This window comes from Alosa sapidissima, chromosome 1 (assembly GCF_018492685.1).
Source record: "Alosa sapidissima isolate fAloSap1 chromosome 1, fAloSap1.pri, whole genome shotgun sequence".
Lineage (NCBI taxonomy): Eukaryota > Metazoa > Chordata > Actinopteri > Clupeiformes > Clupeidae > Alosa > Alosa sapidissima.
The window spans coordinates 8548105-8565538 of NC_055957.1; the positions used below are offsets into that span (position 1 = coordinate 8548105).

General features: G+C 42.3%; 1 long non-coding RNA gene across 1 annotated transcript; it reads right to left on the minus strand.

Moving 5' to 3' along the window:
- Nucleotides 1-16919: 16919 nt before the first annotated feature.
- LOC121677848 lies at nucleotides 16920-17434 on the minus strand. Its single transcript, XR_006021100.1, has 2 exons — nucleotides 17279-17434; nucleotides 16920-17199 (listed from the first exon to the last, which is right to left on the minus strand). It is a non-coding gene; the product is annotated as an uncharacterized LOC121677848 (long non-coding RNA).

The window sequence follows — 17434 nt, forward strand, 5'->3', positions numbered from 1 at the left end:
AATCAATCTCCTGTGGGGAAAACCGCCGAAGGCCGAACTCATCACAGACGGTGTGCAGAAGCAGCCTGTCATATTCAGGAGCTGGATCACCTGGCGCTATCAGGTCGCTGGCCTGTGGAGTCAATGTGGCTATGTGACTCATGCGCTGCATGGAGAGGAACATTGAGTTCCATCGTGTATTATTTGGAGTGACAAAGCCAATCTTTAGCCTTTCCTCAACCAAATCTGAGGCTTTTGAGCTCCGTTTTACTAGATTTAAGGTGTGGGCCATGCACCTTCTGTGAGGGGGGAGGCAGGGATCCTCTAATGCTGAGAGGGGTGCTGGCTCAAGCCCATCATCATCATCATCATCACCATCATCCAAACTGTCAATTGCCTGGACAGAAGCCTCTTCCACTGTTTCATCAGCAGCTGTAATAGCAACACCCGCTCTAAAACAGTTAAATGCCTTAACAAAATTTGAGGCATTGTCTGTCACTGTGCACACAATTTTGTTCTGAATTTTAAATTCCTTGTACACCTCTGCTAGTACTTTTGCCAGTACATCATATGTGTGTGACCCCCTGACACGACGGCATGCAAGTGCAGCTGATTTCCTGAGTGATGGATCATGTTTGTCAAGCCAATGAACTGTAATGCCCATGAATCCCTTGTTGACAGCTGACCAGCAATCAGCTGTTGTGCAAACAAAATCAAGCTCGGCAAGTTCACTTTTTAATTTATTGATAACCTCCTTAAATTCTCTTTTCAGTAGTCCCTGCACTTGCTTTCTTGAAGGCACATGTCTGGTTGGTCGCAAACCTGTCACTAGTCTGATGAACGAGGGTTTCTCAACTTTGCTTAGAGGTTGTAAATCTTCCACAATGTAGTAGATAGTCAGTTTATCTACCTGCTCCTGTGAGACCACCACGGACCTCTTGAAGGCTGCTGGCAGTGTCATTTGCGTGTGGGGTTGGCAGGGGGTCTTTTTTCCCTTTCCTCCCTTATGACCCTCGAGGGCGTGCATATAGGCATTTACACTGGATGGATGTTTTAACTCAATGTGCCGTTTCAAATTCGAGAAGGACGTTGTTGATGTCCTAACTTGTTTTTGCTGCGCAGGTGGACACACAGAAAGGTAAGATTTTTGCCGTCGAGGTCTTGGTTTGCAAGAGTGTAAAATTGTTTTAAATGTTCATAAGGAGAATCGGTGTCTGTCTCCGTGCTATCACTTCCACTAGCCATTTTTTTTTTTAAATCGCTTTCTCACTCTCGTTATTGGTCTGTCTCTCTCTCTCTCGCTCCTCCAGCCCTCCGCGCTCTTGTCGTTGCCTGCTACGCGGCGTTGCTATGCCTACCCCGCTCTAGGCCCTTTCACACTGGCGAAATCGCCGCGATTTTATGTACCAGAATCGCGGAACGACTGTCCCTTTCACATAGACCGAGGCGGAACGGCGGGACAAAGTGTCTCGCCAAATTTACTACCAAGCCCCCTAGACATTTTGCAGAGTTTTTTCGTTCCGGCACCAGTGTGAATGGGTCAAGGCGGAAAGGGGAATCTGGGCGGGCATTTCGATGCTATGTCCAGCCCACCACAGGAGATTGCAAATAAATCTGATCAAAAGCAGCAATAGCAAAGACAGCACATTATGTCAATCTATAAATTCACAAAGTCTCCAGTCATTCAATGCCTGCTAGAGTTGACTGTAGCTTGGAATGCAATCAGTTGCCATAATAGGCTATCATAAATTCCAGCAAAAAAACAAAGCATGAACTCATGAGCGTCTTTCTGCCCTATATGTATATCCTCTGATTGTAATGCTTACAGATATCTAGGCGATATTTGTAACATTTGTTTTGTATTTGGCCTGTTATAAAATCATGTAGACCTATTGAACAATTTGAACACACTAGGAACTGCAAAGTTGGAGACATGCATAAGGACATTGCTGCAAATTTAAAACCGGATTAGCCTACTCTGGACTGGCTAACTGTACAGGGGCATGCTTTACACCTTTGTGTTTCGTAAGGTCTGCTGTTTATTCTGATATATGGTTTGTCATGTGTTGAGGTAAAGTTCGCGAAGTATTCCACCAAGATGAATGGGTAGGGAGACGGGCGCAAAAAATATGATTAAATTAAAGTTACTTTTCTCGCAAACCGTTTACCACAACAACTAACCACTAACATTGTTTAAAAGCTGAGAAAAAGTTTTCGTGTGATACATGTGATGTCTGTGATGAATAGGCTACTTCGCAAGTAGTTCAGCAAATTTGGGTGGGACAGAATACCTTTACAGAGCAGCAGCTCTGGCCATATCGGCTCTGGCTCACATGATGTACTGCTTTAAATGCATTATCGCTTCACTACCCAACACGCGAACAAGAAAGAAAAGAAAAAAGAAACCAATGTGCTTATGTTGCGATTTCCGATAGGCCCAGGCCTAGAGAAAAGACATCTATGATAACCTAACAATTAGGATTTGCTTTGCCTACACTGCTGTTTGGTTGTCCCAAACTTTGAGACGATCCATACTCGCATTTACTGAATCTTATCAACCCGAACTGCGATGTTCCAAACAGAGTGACAGGATGCAATGCCTAATAATCTCACTGCCTTCGGCATAACTGCTACAGTGCGCCTAGGCCTACTGTTAAACACCTGAAAAATATTAAGCTGCTGTTTTCTTTTCATGACGAGCACTAGGCCTACGCTTAAATGATTTATGACTGAATGGAACGTTGCGTTTTTAAGCGCCAGAACTGCTTATCACGTCGTGTGACAAAGTTTACAACAATCATCATCTTCTATGTTGAGATGTCCATTCTCTTTGCCCTAGGCTATCATTTGTGCGTGAAGCATGTTTCAATTAAGACAATACACAAGGTATTTTTTATTGTTGTAATATTGAATGATTTCATGAATAAATTGTACGCACAGTGCGTACAGGATTACGGCTGGCGGTGCCACTGACCAAGGCCACAGTAGCCTGTGAACCTCTGATTTTCAAAGGGGAATCACGGCGAACGCAAGGGGCAACTCTTCTCTTCAATTTCCCTTCCAAATTACTTGTTATTGTCTGAAGACATCTATCGCAAGAATCTAACATTCTAACAGCAACAGAAAAGCAAATGCAAGCTAACCAAAGTGCAGTCGGTTCTCCCGCCATGGTTTTTGAAATCACACACCTGCTGTATCTGAAGCCCCACGCACGCATAATAAGGCCTACGACTATCACTCTACACGCCCCCTGTTGCACGTCACAATTTAATTTACTATAGCTGATCCTGCCTTCTGGCTCCCCAAAATGCTCCCCACGCCTCCTGTCATGACTACATTCTACAGAGGGACCATCGAGAGCATCGTCTCCAGCAGCATCACAGTGTGGGGCGGAAGCTGCACAGATCAGAACAGGAAGACCCTCCAGCGCACTGTTAACACAGCTAAGAGGATCATTGGAGCACCACTCCCCTCCCTGCAGGACATTTACACCACCCGCCTCACCTGCAAAGCACTAATGATTGTCAAGGATACAACCCACCCTGCACACGAACTGTTCAGCCTCCTGCCCTCTGGAAAGCGGTACAGGAGCCTCCGCTCCCGCACCACCAGACTGGCAAGTAGCTTCATCCACCAAGCAATCAGGATGCTGAACACTCTACCCACTCTCCCATCACTGACAGCCCCCCCCACCCACCAGCCAACCAGGAACCTAGGAAACTAGGATCCTGTCTACCAAACCCCCCCCCCCCCCCCAGTTACTTCATGTAACTGTTAAGACTATAGAAATATACAACACAACTACCTCTATTTTTTTTTTAATATATGTCCTATATTTCTATTTTGATACATACATGTTCTATATTTCAGTCTTGCACTTTAATTTAATGTTTATTGTCTATGGCTATGTCCATAGTATGTCTATGTCTGTATTTAAAGCATGTCTATGTCTGCATGGGAAAGTAAGAAACGAAATTTCAATTCTTTGTATGACCAGTGCATGTAAAGAAATTGACAATAAAAGCCGACTTGACTTGACTTGAAATGCAGCATCATGTGAACAGATCAGCAGGCCAGCAAATTTTCACCTCGCTTTCAGACACAAAAAGACGACAAAAAGATGTCTCCTCTTCCCGCAAATTTAGTGGGATGTGAAAAGGCCTCTTGCTCTGCTGCAATTCATCACGGGTAACGTTGTGCGGAAGCAAGTATGCTATTCAACTATTCTCAGCCGGACACTACGTTGCCCGCAATGCATTGCGCACACAATGTCAAAACCATTTCTGTTTGGTGATACATGATTTAAGCGGCACCAGCGAGAATACAGGAGGGAGGAACTTTCTCTCGTTGCGTTTCAAAAGAGAAAACAGTTGTCACTCAGTTTTCAATGGAAAACAAATTCCAACGTCCATTTACAGTGATGTCTGCCGTTCATGACACATAATGTGAACTAATTCACGTTCAAGTTCTTTATTAAAAAATGTGTTGCGTTCAGTTTAATGTTCACGAAAAAATGAGCGTGTTCAATGAACGCGTTCTTTTGAACTCGTTCACGCACAACACTGTAAGCGACCGTACTCAGTACTGATTGGTGAAGGGTGTTGATGGAGATGGCGTGAGAGGGTGGCACTTCTCAAGGGCTGAGGAGTATAAAATATAGTGTACAGTATAGCCATCCGTAGGGGAGATCTTGTCGGGGGCCCCAGCTGATGACATCTCCTCCCTATTGCTTTGATGGTTGGTCTGGACCAGTGTTGCCAACTATTTCAAATGGAAAGTAGCTAAAGCCAGCTCCAAAAGTCGCTAAATGACATCACACACTAATTTGCATATCAATTACATCACCAGGTCGTGACCCCCCCCCCCCCCCCCCAAAAAAAAAAAAAAACGGTGATGGCCCTTTAATTCCCCTTTACACCTGTTTGCTTTTCTCCTAGGCCTACTCAAATAGGCAACTTTAAGAGCCTAATTTAAATATTCAATTTAACATACTTGTATATTAGGGTAATTGATACACTTTACACTTCTGTACATCTTGTCATAGTATACACCAGAATGAGCATTAAGTGGCTGAAAATCAGTCATTTCCAACCTATTCCCAACTGCTGCCTTGCACAGCTTGAAGTCTGATTATAACTTCACCATAGGCTACACACAATTTAACCTTACAACAATGGCTATATTTTGGATTTATTTAGTTAATGTCACTCAGACAGACCGACATATTTTTTTTTTTCCTCAGCCGACAGTCTGTCCTGCATTGACAACATTGAGGCAACATAGCCTAAACGAATGCTTTAGGTTTTTCTAACTTGTATGCTCGATTTTGAACTATGCTGCTTGTGAATGAAGTTGTAGCCTACTTTCCTTTGTTGAACGGTGCTGGAAAGCGTGTCCCTGTTTCCCTGTCATCATGTCATTGCTCTCATCTCATTGACTCTGGTTGTAATCTCACCCAAAGTTGCTGCACCTTCCAATAACGTTGTCTGAGCTGTTAGATCTATAGAACATCTACTTCTGTGGATAACATGGGCTGATACTAGGCCAGTCATTACTTTTATAATCATGGAGCAACGCTTTGGGCGAAACAGGCATGAGACTCTTACACAGCACAGCCGAACTCACTGCTCACTCATAAGAGTAAAAAGGGACGTTACATGCCATCACATCAGAGTCTCAAAAAGTCTCCAAGAACGCCAGAAAAAGTAGCTAGATTTGTCGCTAGTCGCTTTTTACAAAAAAAGTTGCTTGGGGGGTCTGAAATCTCGCTAAATATGGCGACACAGTCGCTAAGTTGGCAACACTGGTCTGGACTTTGGTTGGGCTGTACTATCATTGCAATATGGTGAATAAAGATCAACAGTCTTCGGAAAATCTTCTATCTACATTGTCTCCTTTGGACGCCTTGTTCCAGAGTGCTAAATTACTAAATAGTCAAGTGGTAATTGTTAATTGACCGATCCCAAGCCCCACCTCCCATTGTCAGTCCCATAGTTACTGTTGCTAAGTCGGACAAGTTTGCAGGAAAGTGTGAGAACGCGTGTTCAACGTGGGGACGCAGCACCCCCATTTAGCCTAGTGTAACAGTGTATGCTTGCTGGATTTCTGGGCGTCAAGTAATATTGATATATTCAAAAAACAGAGGCCAGAAAGGCTTTCAGTATGCGGAAGGACACATTCACAATGTCCGCTGTTATCAACAAGGTGGAACACCACAAATCGAGGACAAACCAATCCGGTGTTACGGATCTTAATGGGATGCACGTTAACTGGGGATAAACAATTAGCACGTTATCACGAGCAGGTAGTTTACCTTATTTGCTGCAGATGTGACTCTGATTCAATAAACAGGTCTGTGGAAACATATGGTGTTGACGTGCCATAACAAAATCTAACCATATTTCAAGGATTAATTGAAGACGGGACCAAGTGCTGCAGATCCAAGTTCCCACGCAACTTGGGAGAGTGGCTAGCCTATAAGCAGCTCATGTTGGGGAGGTGGAGAGCTTCGCTTTGGTAGGCCGATAGCCTACTTGTTATTTTGAATGGCTGCTTTAGAAGGAAGAGTTCAAATAAACATGATACAAGAGTATTGAAAAGAAACCACTAGATCTATCCGAGTTTAAACCTACCACGCACGACATATCTGCATGGCAGGCAGACGCTATCAAGAGCAATTGCAGACATGATTTGTCTTGCATAAGACTTCATTAGTGCCCGATTAGGCTAAATGTGGGCAATGTAGTAGGCCTTTGGCGATTTCGAGACTGCATAGCCTATACAGCAAAGCCTAGTTTTGAATCGGCACGATTTGATCTTTAGAAGACTATCTCTCGTTCAGCCATCAATAATGCATGGCAGTAGGATATTGCGTTTGTTGAAAAAATGATCGTTAGCTTATTTCTTTGAACAGTCTTCTATCCCAAGTTAAACATGGCAAGGTAGCCTGTGCCTAAAAGCTGAAAGTATTCTTGTTGTGTGTAAGGCGATATGTGATTGAGTAAGCTATGAGTATGAGTGTGCGAGTTCAGTTCCTACAAGGTAGGTATAATTTTTTGCGTAAGCTTATGTTGTCGTTTTAACAGTGGAAACCAGGTTTAGTTATGTTTTTGTGTGTAGTTATGAACACAAATAAAGGGAACATTTTCGTACACACTCAGATTTATTTACTGAAAAGTAGCAGCCTATCCAAAGTTATGCAAAGTTAGGCCTGTGTGTGGTAGCGTTTCACACGGTCAGGATATCGGATGTCACTTCTACAAGTACCCAGGCATATATTTTAACCTTTTTGAGCTCTTTAGTTATTTAGTTACTTAGTCTATTCGCAAAAGAAGCATTATAGCATTCGCATTACCGGCGTATTGTCATACAGAATGGACACTAGAAAATTCAAAATTGACCGAGGTCCTCCGAAGTCCTCATTGTGACATAGTAAAAGGGGGCGGGGCTTGGGATCGGTCAATTGGATTTGGAAGTGGATATTTTCTAGCCTGGAAAATCCAGACCCTGGTAATCTAGAAAGATTAAGGGTCTGGCCACAAACAATGTAATGGCCCAACTGAAGGGACGGCACCAAGCATGCATTTGAAAATCTCACTGCACGCAATTGGATAACACTAGACCAATGTTTACTCCACTCACATCCATCTGGGATCGCTTCCGTTGAGAGTGATTTCGGCACCAGATTTTATGGTAGAGCCAAACAGGACGCAAGGCGGGAGTTTCATAGATGTGACGTAGCATAGAAGCGACTGTGAGACTGTTCTCAGCGTCACGGGTTGGCTTCAATGTGAGTGGTTGAAGTAGCATGTTAATAAAGGGCGGACAAGTGGCTTATCCAATCATATGCAAGGATTTTTGATAAGGCCCAGCCTTCTGAAACCCCACTCCAATGGATCGATCCCAGATGGATTAGTGGAGCTAGGCGGAACAAAATTCATCTGGCGAGAGTCAGGTTAGTCTCATCATCCATTTCAGTGAAATGGAAAATAATGAATCAAGACAGTACTGAGCACAACTAAATACTGATATTCATCCCAGGGGAAAATATTGCTTCTTACAACAGTCTCATCTTTCAGAAACAAAATTTAGAAAACGAACTGCTATCCTAATACTTTGTGTCCCTTAATGTGCTTAAGAAATTATAAGTAACAAATTCATATAATTATATTATTGATATCTACCGTCAAAATCTTCCAAAATATTTAGATATTATTTTTTGCCCACCCCTAACTTCAACTGAACAGATAACAACGGACATGCCACATTACTAACATCAAAACTGGAAGATAATGCTAGTCTTCAGGGTCACAGAAATTGCTAGGAGAAAGTGGACAACACCTTGTCCATGAAGGGAAAAATAGCAAGGGCCACAGTTAACAGTCATACTAACTTATGGAAAGTCACAACAGCAAAGAAAGCTATAATTTACAGCTGGAAGTAGCACTGCTTGTACTGTGGAAAGGACTGCATGGGCAATATTGAAAGAGATATTGGTCAGGTCATGACTATGCTAGTGGAAGTATTTCACTGTTATGTAACTGCTAAGCACATTTGCATACAGTAATTGCAATCAGATTCTTGATTCTTATATACAAAGGAGGGGTATTAAACTCATTGTGCTGTAGATAGGGACTCCCCATGTCAAAAAAAAAAGTTGTGCAACATAAAAAAGTTCACTATATTTACAGTAATTGAATTGAACATGGCATGTTGATTAGCATGTCTCCACCGTCTATAACCTTGTATGTCAGGGGATGAAACTGACCTTAACCTTTGACCCCATGACCCTGAGTCCCTAAGTTCATCTAACTTGTATAGACAATAAATGTACTAGAGTTAATGAAGATCCATCAGTCTGCTTTGGAGATATGAACCAAATACTGCATGTGAGTGCATTTGTGTGAGCCCTTGTAACCTTGACCTTTGACCTCAAGACCTAAATTGTCTTGCCAGCTCTTTGACAACTTGTAGTGGGTAAGTAGACCAAGTTTGATGAATATCTTTCAATTGGCTTAAGAGATATCAGCTAATATCAAGATGTACTAACATACGTTTTTGGCCCAAAAATCATTGTGCCATGCTCCATTCAAAGCCCTATATATTTTTTTCGGTACAAATCTGCGCTATAGGCACCACAAATTCTTAATCTACAGAAAATTCCGATTCAAATGATACCAAATATGCTTTTGCTGTATTTACTTCCACCTTTGACCCTTTTCTAGGCTTATTCGCTCAGACTACATAGCAAAACTTATCCATCCGGACCAACGTTTTTTGACCAATTTTCAAAACCGCACCCGCCCGCCATCCGCTGGTTGTGTTAATGTATATGGGTGCTGCTGCGCTGCTGAAGTGAGGCTAAAAAACTCTTGCCTGTTCTAGAAAGACTGATTAAATATATTAAATATAGCAAATATATTAAAATGATAAAGTCCTACATTGGCTATGTTGTAGCCTATCCCCAGAATATCAGCAGCAAACTCAGTCTCTGTCTCGCAAAACAGTCTCCAAATAAAACGCACATCGGCCTGTAACCTACAATTTTATCATTGTAATAAAAAATGCAATTTGGTACGTAATTTCAACATGCTGCTATTTAGCCTACTAATTAATGCCTATTTTTAATGCAAAAAAAAAAAAGAAATCCTTAATAAAACAACAAGTCATTCACATTATAGGCTACTTTATGCACTGCCATGTCAGGGTGACACTATGACAAGCCTGCTCTGAAGACTCCCATTCATTTTGACTGCAAGGGAAGAGAGCGTGTCTTTTTCAGACCAACAGCGCAATTCATTTTATACCAACAGGCCGATCGGACAAACTATGACGCCTCGATATTAAAGAAATGCCGACTCTATTCCTTCCGAAATGCATGCTCACATTTTTAGTAACAACCATCAAGCTTGCTTTTCCGACTATCTTTCTTACCTTCTTTTTCCCGCAGTGGATGTTATTGAGCTTGTAGAAGTTTAACTCTTACGTTCTGAACATCACGCACTGCCATTGCCCGATGCCATTTCTGAGTCATATCACTCCATAATCTGTCTCTCTTTTAAATGCTTATTCCCTGAATGGTAGGCTACAATGACTATGTGTTTTATATATGATATCGAAACTAGATAAGCCAGGCAGTCTCATCTACGAGATGTTTAGGCCTCCTCCAATACTGGCAGCTGGTGGGCTCATAGGTTGCAGATTTGCTTAGTGCTACCAAGGCTCTGCAACGAGACGCGACATGGGAGATGAATTATCGGTCAACTTGCACTGTAGCCTATTCTACTTTCCTATTGCACACTGTAGAGGAAATTGCTGGTAGGCTACGATAGGCTATACTTAATTTACACTTTTTGTTACCTTTAGTGTGTGTGCGTGCGTGAGAGGGGTTGCTCAGTGAAACATCGGAATACACCAACTCCGCAACACCATCTCTGATAGTAGCCTAGGCCTAAACAAAGCAGCATGCATAGAAGCAACTAGGCAAAATACTGAGGAAAATTTGACTATTTCAAAGTGTGCTCGTTTTCGGATGTACAGTGGGCATCGCTTTCAAATGGCCACTTCAGTCGCGCATTACGCGGCGTGAAGCTGCGTGAAGCTTTAGTACCACTTTCAGCCACTGTGCGTCGCTCTGCCACTGTACATCGCTCTGTCAGTGGTAATTGTTACCGAGAGGAATCCCAGCCTACGAATTCAATAACAAAATAAATCGTAATTAAACATTACCTCGATTAAGGCTACTTGGGTATGGCTTAAGGCTTGACTACACGGTGGTAGCGAAAATCGAAATCTGCTTTCGATAGCCTTCCGGTGCCGCTCCACAAAACGAAAAAATATCTTAATTTGCTGTCTATGTTATTGTCAGTGTTGGGGGTAACGCAACTACGCAAATCAAAACAGTGTCTTAATTTGCCCTACTTCTTGACTGCAATGTAGTCAATTGACTGCTTGACATGTCATTTTTATTTTTCTGTACAATAAACAAATACATCTGCTTTATGCCACAGAATTACATTCATATTTGGCTGACTGCAGACGCGCCACTTCCCTCCCCATATTCCAAGATTAAGATAGTATGAAGTGCTTTTTGTATAGGCTACTATCATAAAAAATCGTTAAAACGAATAGCTATTTGCAATTTGACAAAACACTGGTCCTCATTTTGCGAATGCGAGGACGATATGAGCCTGTTGCATTTAGTTAGATGTCCGAGTCACGCATAATGTTTGAAAACCACTGGCTCGTAATCACAATAATTTAACGCACGACAGTTGGATAGCCTACTTCATCATGTCCCCATGCCTACATTTTTGTGAGTAGCATAGAGATCGTTAAAAACAATAAAGTATGGCTCTCCGTTTGGGACATAGAAAACGTATATTTTTAATAGACTAGATGCTGACTTGCAAAAGCCTCGGGATAACACGCTATCTCCACTATCATCAGTCATGCCCCTTGATCAAGTGGGGAATGAAATAAAAGTTTGAGAACCACTGGTTTAACAAGTTACCTGCAGTCCAGAACACACAGAATCTGTTCCAATATTCTGATGATCGGTGATGATATCGGCAAATGTTTGTTTTCCAAAGTAAGAATTTCACCTTCGACAATGAATAGCTCATTACACTTGTTACTGTTAAACGTAGGCCTACCTGGTATCATTACAAACAAAAATTATTCTGTGTCCTAAAACTGGCATATTTTATGGCATTGTGTCATGTAAGTTCGTTGCAAAATCTAGAGAAATGTGTGAGGTGGTCAGCGGGAGACAATTGAGACACACATTGGATTGTGTTATTACTTGAACATTCCACACTATCCACAGCTGTGGTAGGCCTATCAGGGGCAGGAGGATTACTGTTAGCGCAGGCTTTATACAATTCTTCAACAGAAGGCCTCGAATGTTGTCTTGTTTGTGGAGCGCTTTGCTTCGCTTCTGTAATCTCGGCTTCATTGAAAATGAGGGCTTCCCTCAATGACCCTCCGAGAATAAATAAAGGTTGAATGAATGAATGAATGAATGAATGAATGCAGGCTTGCCCAAAATAGGCTAAAGGCCTGTGGTTTGCGCAGCCTACAGTAAATAACAGACCCGCCAGAATGTGCGTTATGATGCTTTTTTACGAGCAAGATGTTTTTGGTACCCTACGCACACTGCATGTTCTTTAAATAACAATGATCATCAGTATTATTCGACCATTATATTTGGGTAAATGTGCAAGCGTGACCACCTTGATTGGCTGATGATTGTAACGCGGGCATGATTCCAAACACCTCCCTTACGATGATGAGTGACAGGTGACAGGACTCAGAATGCGTGCGCTACACAAGGACGGAAGATGATGAATAACTGGGGCCGTAGGCTATTCACAAAGGCTTTTATCTTACTACTAGGAGTAGACTACTCCTAAATCGCACTTAAAGATTTTAGCTTGGAGTTTTCTCTTAAAAGTTATTCACAAAGCCTTTCAGACAACTCCTAAACTAGGAGTGAGTCTTCGTTGCTATGGATGACGTCATTACTCATGCACGAGCTTGACTGAAGTGACCACCTTGATTGGCTGACGATTGTAACGCGGGAATTCCAAACACCTCTCTTCCGATGATGAATGACAGGTGACAGGTCTGAGAATGCGTGCGCTACACAAGTAGTGCGAAGGACGGAAGATGATTAATAACTGAATAAAAAGGCCTAGCCTAAATGAATAAAGAGTAAGGCAAAACAAATAGCCTAGTAGCCTAATGAAACATAGGCCTATGGATTGATGCAGTAGCCTAGGCCTACCTTTGCAACATTATTAAATTAATCTGTCATCATATGCCTAGGCTACGTTTCAAAGAGGAGAACATTTTCATTTGATTCACAATGAAACGTTACATTTCATTTACATGTTAACAATGAGTAGTTTTGGTTGTTGTTGGTGGCGTTATTGCATCCCTTTTATAAATGCAAAATTGTTCCCTCGCGATTGGAAGCTCCTGTTGCGCATAGGCTACGCATTTCAAAACATCGCAACGTAAAATGCCACAAAAAAGCTGTTTATGAATAGGTCTTAGTGAGTTAGGAGTCTTCTCGACTTAAGCTGTCCCAGACTTAGGTGCTACTTTTAGGTCTAAAATGCTTCGTGAATTACTTTTTGTGAAAAAATTAGGAGTCCTAAAGTTAGGGGTGGCACGCCCATTATTTTTAGGAGTTGCTCCTAAAATCGCCAGTTAGGGCTACGCATTCATTATCTTTGGTTAGGAGCTACTTTTAGCCTTAAAATTCTTTGTGAATACGGCCCCTGAATAAAAAGGCCTAGCCTAAATGAATCAAGGCAAAACAAATAGCCTAGTAGCCTAATGAAACATACGGATTGATGTAGTATCTTTGTAAGATTATTAAATTATTCTGTTACTATGCATACGTTTGCAAAATATAACATTTTATTTTATTTAAAATTTTATTATATTTTATTTGATTCACAATAATGTTACATTTAATTTACATGTTGACAATGATTAGCCTAGTTTTGGTTGTTGTTGGTGGCGTTATTGCATGTTAGTTATGCCTACAATGTAAAATTGCTTCCTCACGATTGGAAGCTCCTGTAGCTGCATGATTTCAAAACACGGCAAAATGCCGCAGGTTTGTGAATAGGTCTGTGAGTAAGGAGTCCTCTTGACTTCTTTTAAGCTGTCAGAGGTGGGAAGGTGTGATTTGTTGGGGGCAGGGCCAGATTAACTGGGCACAAATGTCTGATGGCCCCCCTTCCCCCCAGCCAACGTGAATCGGGTGGTTAGTTAATAGGCCTATCGTGAAGATTTTTCCTGCCATCTAAGGCACGAGCGCATCTGTGAGGCCAAGCCTCACCAAGTAGCTCGTTTGTTTACAACTAACATTCCATTTAATTAAACTGCTTTATAGGCTATGCCGAAATAGTTTTCAACATTTTGAATATTAGTGTCGGGTGAATTGAAATGTTCTCAAAGTAGCCTTATGGCTGAAAGCTGCTTTGGATCCCCCCGTCAAGCAATATAACCATACAAAGCTTCCTGCACTCATTGTTTCAAAAGGAGTAATTTTGGCTTTGTCAGAACTGAAGAGCTGTGGACGGCACGGCACTGCATGCCCAATGAAAATAAATTAACGCAACACAACACAGACCCCGCTTCTCTCGCGTCAGTCACTGACATGAACGAAACACAGAACCCGCTTCTCTCACGGCAGTCACTGACAGTAACCTAGAATAAATGCATGGGGAAAAACACTTCCCCATGACAAAGACATCGTAAAACACTGAAAGTTAATATTTTGTCACTAGCAACATACAGTACATCTGTCCTTTGTTAAATGTATTATGTTCCAAGTAGCCTATGCGTAATTCTGCTTCATAAAGTTGAACAAATACATTTGCTTATTTCACAGAAAATATAAATAGCCAGTTAGGGTCTACAGTACAGAGTTGTTGGTAAGTTATGGTAGGCCAACTTGGAGTCAACATACAAACAGGGGAAATTATTTCTCTTGCAGCTGAGTAGCCTCAGGTGCGCACGTAGACATAAGGCCGAACATGTACGCGCCAATGAATCGTGCTCCCACGACAATCGCGCCGTTAAACTTAAATAGGTTAACATCACTCTAAGTTCGCCTTCAAGCAAGGAAAACGATGATTTGAAGACATCTGTTTCGTTGGAAGGGCAAGGGGTAGCAACAGGGGAACACAGAGACAGGCCCGATGGCAGGGCTGTTATGAGAGTATTAAAATAGGCCTATGGGATATTCTACGGGAAAACATTAAAACGGCAAGACAGCGGGGGAAAGTTAAAATATGTGATAAACACGGAAAAAGCTGGCATGCATTGTTTCGGTCCCCGTGCACAGGGATTATTTGTCATATTATTAATCACATATGATTATTTGTGAAATTGTGCAAACAGGCGCAACACATTTGAAAAGGAAGGACTGGTAGCATGCAAGCTAACGGGAAAGATTGATTTAAGAACGTTATCACAGTGTGTGGCTGTGGCGCGGGCGGAAGACAGTGACAATTGGCAGGGGAGGATCATGTCTTTTTTAACAATTCTGTCGGAGGGTCATTGAACAATTTCTAGCAGGCAAGAGAGGGTCATGCAACTTTTGACTGAAGCACTCAAAATTCCTCCGGTGCCCCCTTCAATAAATAACGAACAGTCCCTAGATTGCTGCTGGGCTATATGTCTTGGTTCATGTCTGTTAACAACTCATTGCCATCAAACGCATAGCCTATCTCGCAGTTGCATCCATTACAAACAAACATGCAATGTGAACGTCTGGGATTGGGGAGAGCACTAAATGCTCTACTGAATAAGCACGAAGTCAAACCTTTAAATGAAAAACACTCTTTAATAATCAAAAAAATAAATAAACCGCTAATGAAGTAAACTTGTGACCATCAAAAATCGTTTATCGCCTTTAACTCCGTGATAACAGGACGTAACAGGAAGGCATTTGGCTGAGCAAAGGAGGTCAATATGCTCTATATTTTGTCCAAATCATGTCTGTCTATCATCGTTGCACTTGGAGAACACCAGAATGTTTAATTTGTCCTGCGTTTCTTCTACGGCTGCAAACGGGATTCACTCGCAGTTAACCAAATATTTCTTTATTAGGGCAGGCATATTTCTGGTTATTAAATTATTTCTAAACCAGTCTGCTAAAGTCTGTAGTGAAGTCTGTGTAGGGTTTTCCAGGCTCCATTTCTTTTTACGAGACACCCTGCTCACTTGTGCCATCTACCGGTTGTTTGGGTTGTTGCAGCGTCTCACTGGAAAAATACAAATTAAAGTCGCGTGATACCGCGTGATACCACGCGCGGACCGCGAGTGAAGCTGGCCAAGTCGAAGCACTGCCCACTGTAGGTAACACAATTTAACAATGTATAGACTATATTTTTTTCATTTGATTGGTTCAACCGCCACCCGCCCGAATTTAATTAAAATATTATATTCCTTCATGTCATCCGCCCGATCCGCGGAGTCGCAGCTGTAACCGCTAACCGCGCATCTCTAGTATGAGGTTGCAACGTTTAGGGAAGGGAACGTTCCCTAAAGGTTGCAACGGTTAGGGAACGTTATGGGAAGGTTTCTAAAGGTTGCAACGGTTAGGGGAAGGTTTCTAAAGGTTGCAACGTTTAGATAACATTCAGGGAACGTTCGGGAACCAAAAACTAAAATCCGGTAACCAAAAACTAAGGTTCCCCATAAATTGTTAGCTGGGTAGATTTGAGCTGAGCAGAGCGCTTGTCCCCTTCAGCTGCTACGTGTGTATGAACAAGACAGTTAGGCTATAAATAAATATCGGGGTAAGTTACAGTTGACAGACCATAGCTGCATCATAGATCCTCCTGTAGAAGTTATCAAACAAAAACGATCACTGGCCACTTAAACTACTTTAGCAAAGTCCTTGGCTGCAGGTTGTGAGCAACAGGCAAACGCAAGATACAATTGCAGTCCAATGAGATGCAACTTTATTCTCTGCGATCATGGCAATGTTAGACGACGTCGTTGGTGGAACAAATATAAGTTCGCCGACCTTGACTCAGGCGACTTGAACGGAGGCAGAGAGGGCTAACATATTTCTCTGTAACATTTCCAAAATCCAAGTGAACAAAACACTATACAAATCAGAAATATCTACTGATATCTTTCTCCGCTGAGTTTGTTCCTACTATTTGCCACTTGCCGTGCCACTAAGACAAGCTGAGAAGGGCGCATCATAATATGTAAGGGATAATGTATAGTACTGGGAAAATAAGTCCCTTCAGGGCGGAACAAGACCCCTCCGCTGCGCGTCGGGGTCCGGTTCGCCCTGTCGGGACTTATTTTCCCACTAATGACCGGCGTTCTATACATTATCCCGCTTATTACACGGCTACTTGCCAACACAAGAAAAATAAACTTCACACAGTAGTCTAGACTTTTATGAGGTCCGAATGATTTATTGCGATTTTGTGAAAAGAGAAAAAAATAAGAGAAAATAGTTCTTCAGAAGTTTAGACGTTGCTTGGCAACGCCTTGGATTTCTAGTACCGCCAGGGCTAGGCTACTTGAGGTTGAATTGGACATTCCCGTTGAACGTACAATTGGAGAGGATAAATGGTACATCTGGGGGATAGTTCGCACTCAAACCCCCATTCATTTCTTGGCTTGATGCAGCTTCTCCTCGATTGCAGCTTACAGGGTTAATTCCAGGCACACCTGAAAAGAATAGACCACGTTGACTGCATTGTCCACATTGGAAAAAATATTAGGCTATGGCCAACTGGTAGCAACTCACCTGAAAGGATCTGGCTCCATTTCTCCCTGTCAGAGGTTGTCGGAGCCCAGTAGCTTTTCAGACTTGTCTCGCATCTGTGCCCGGTGACCATCATTATTTCCCTTGCGGGCATCCCCGCTGTTGAAAGCAGCTGCATGGCAGTACTTCTCAGACTGT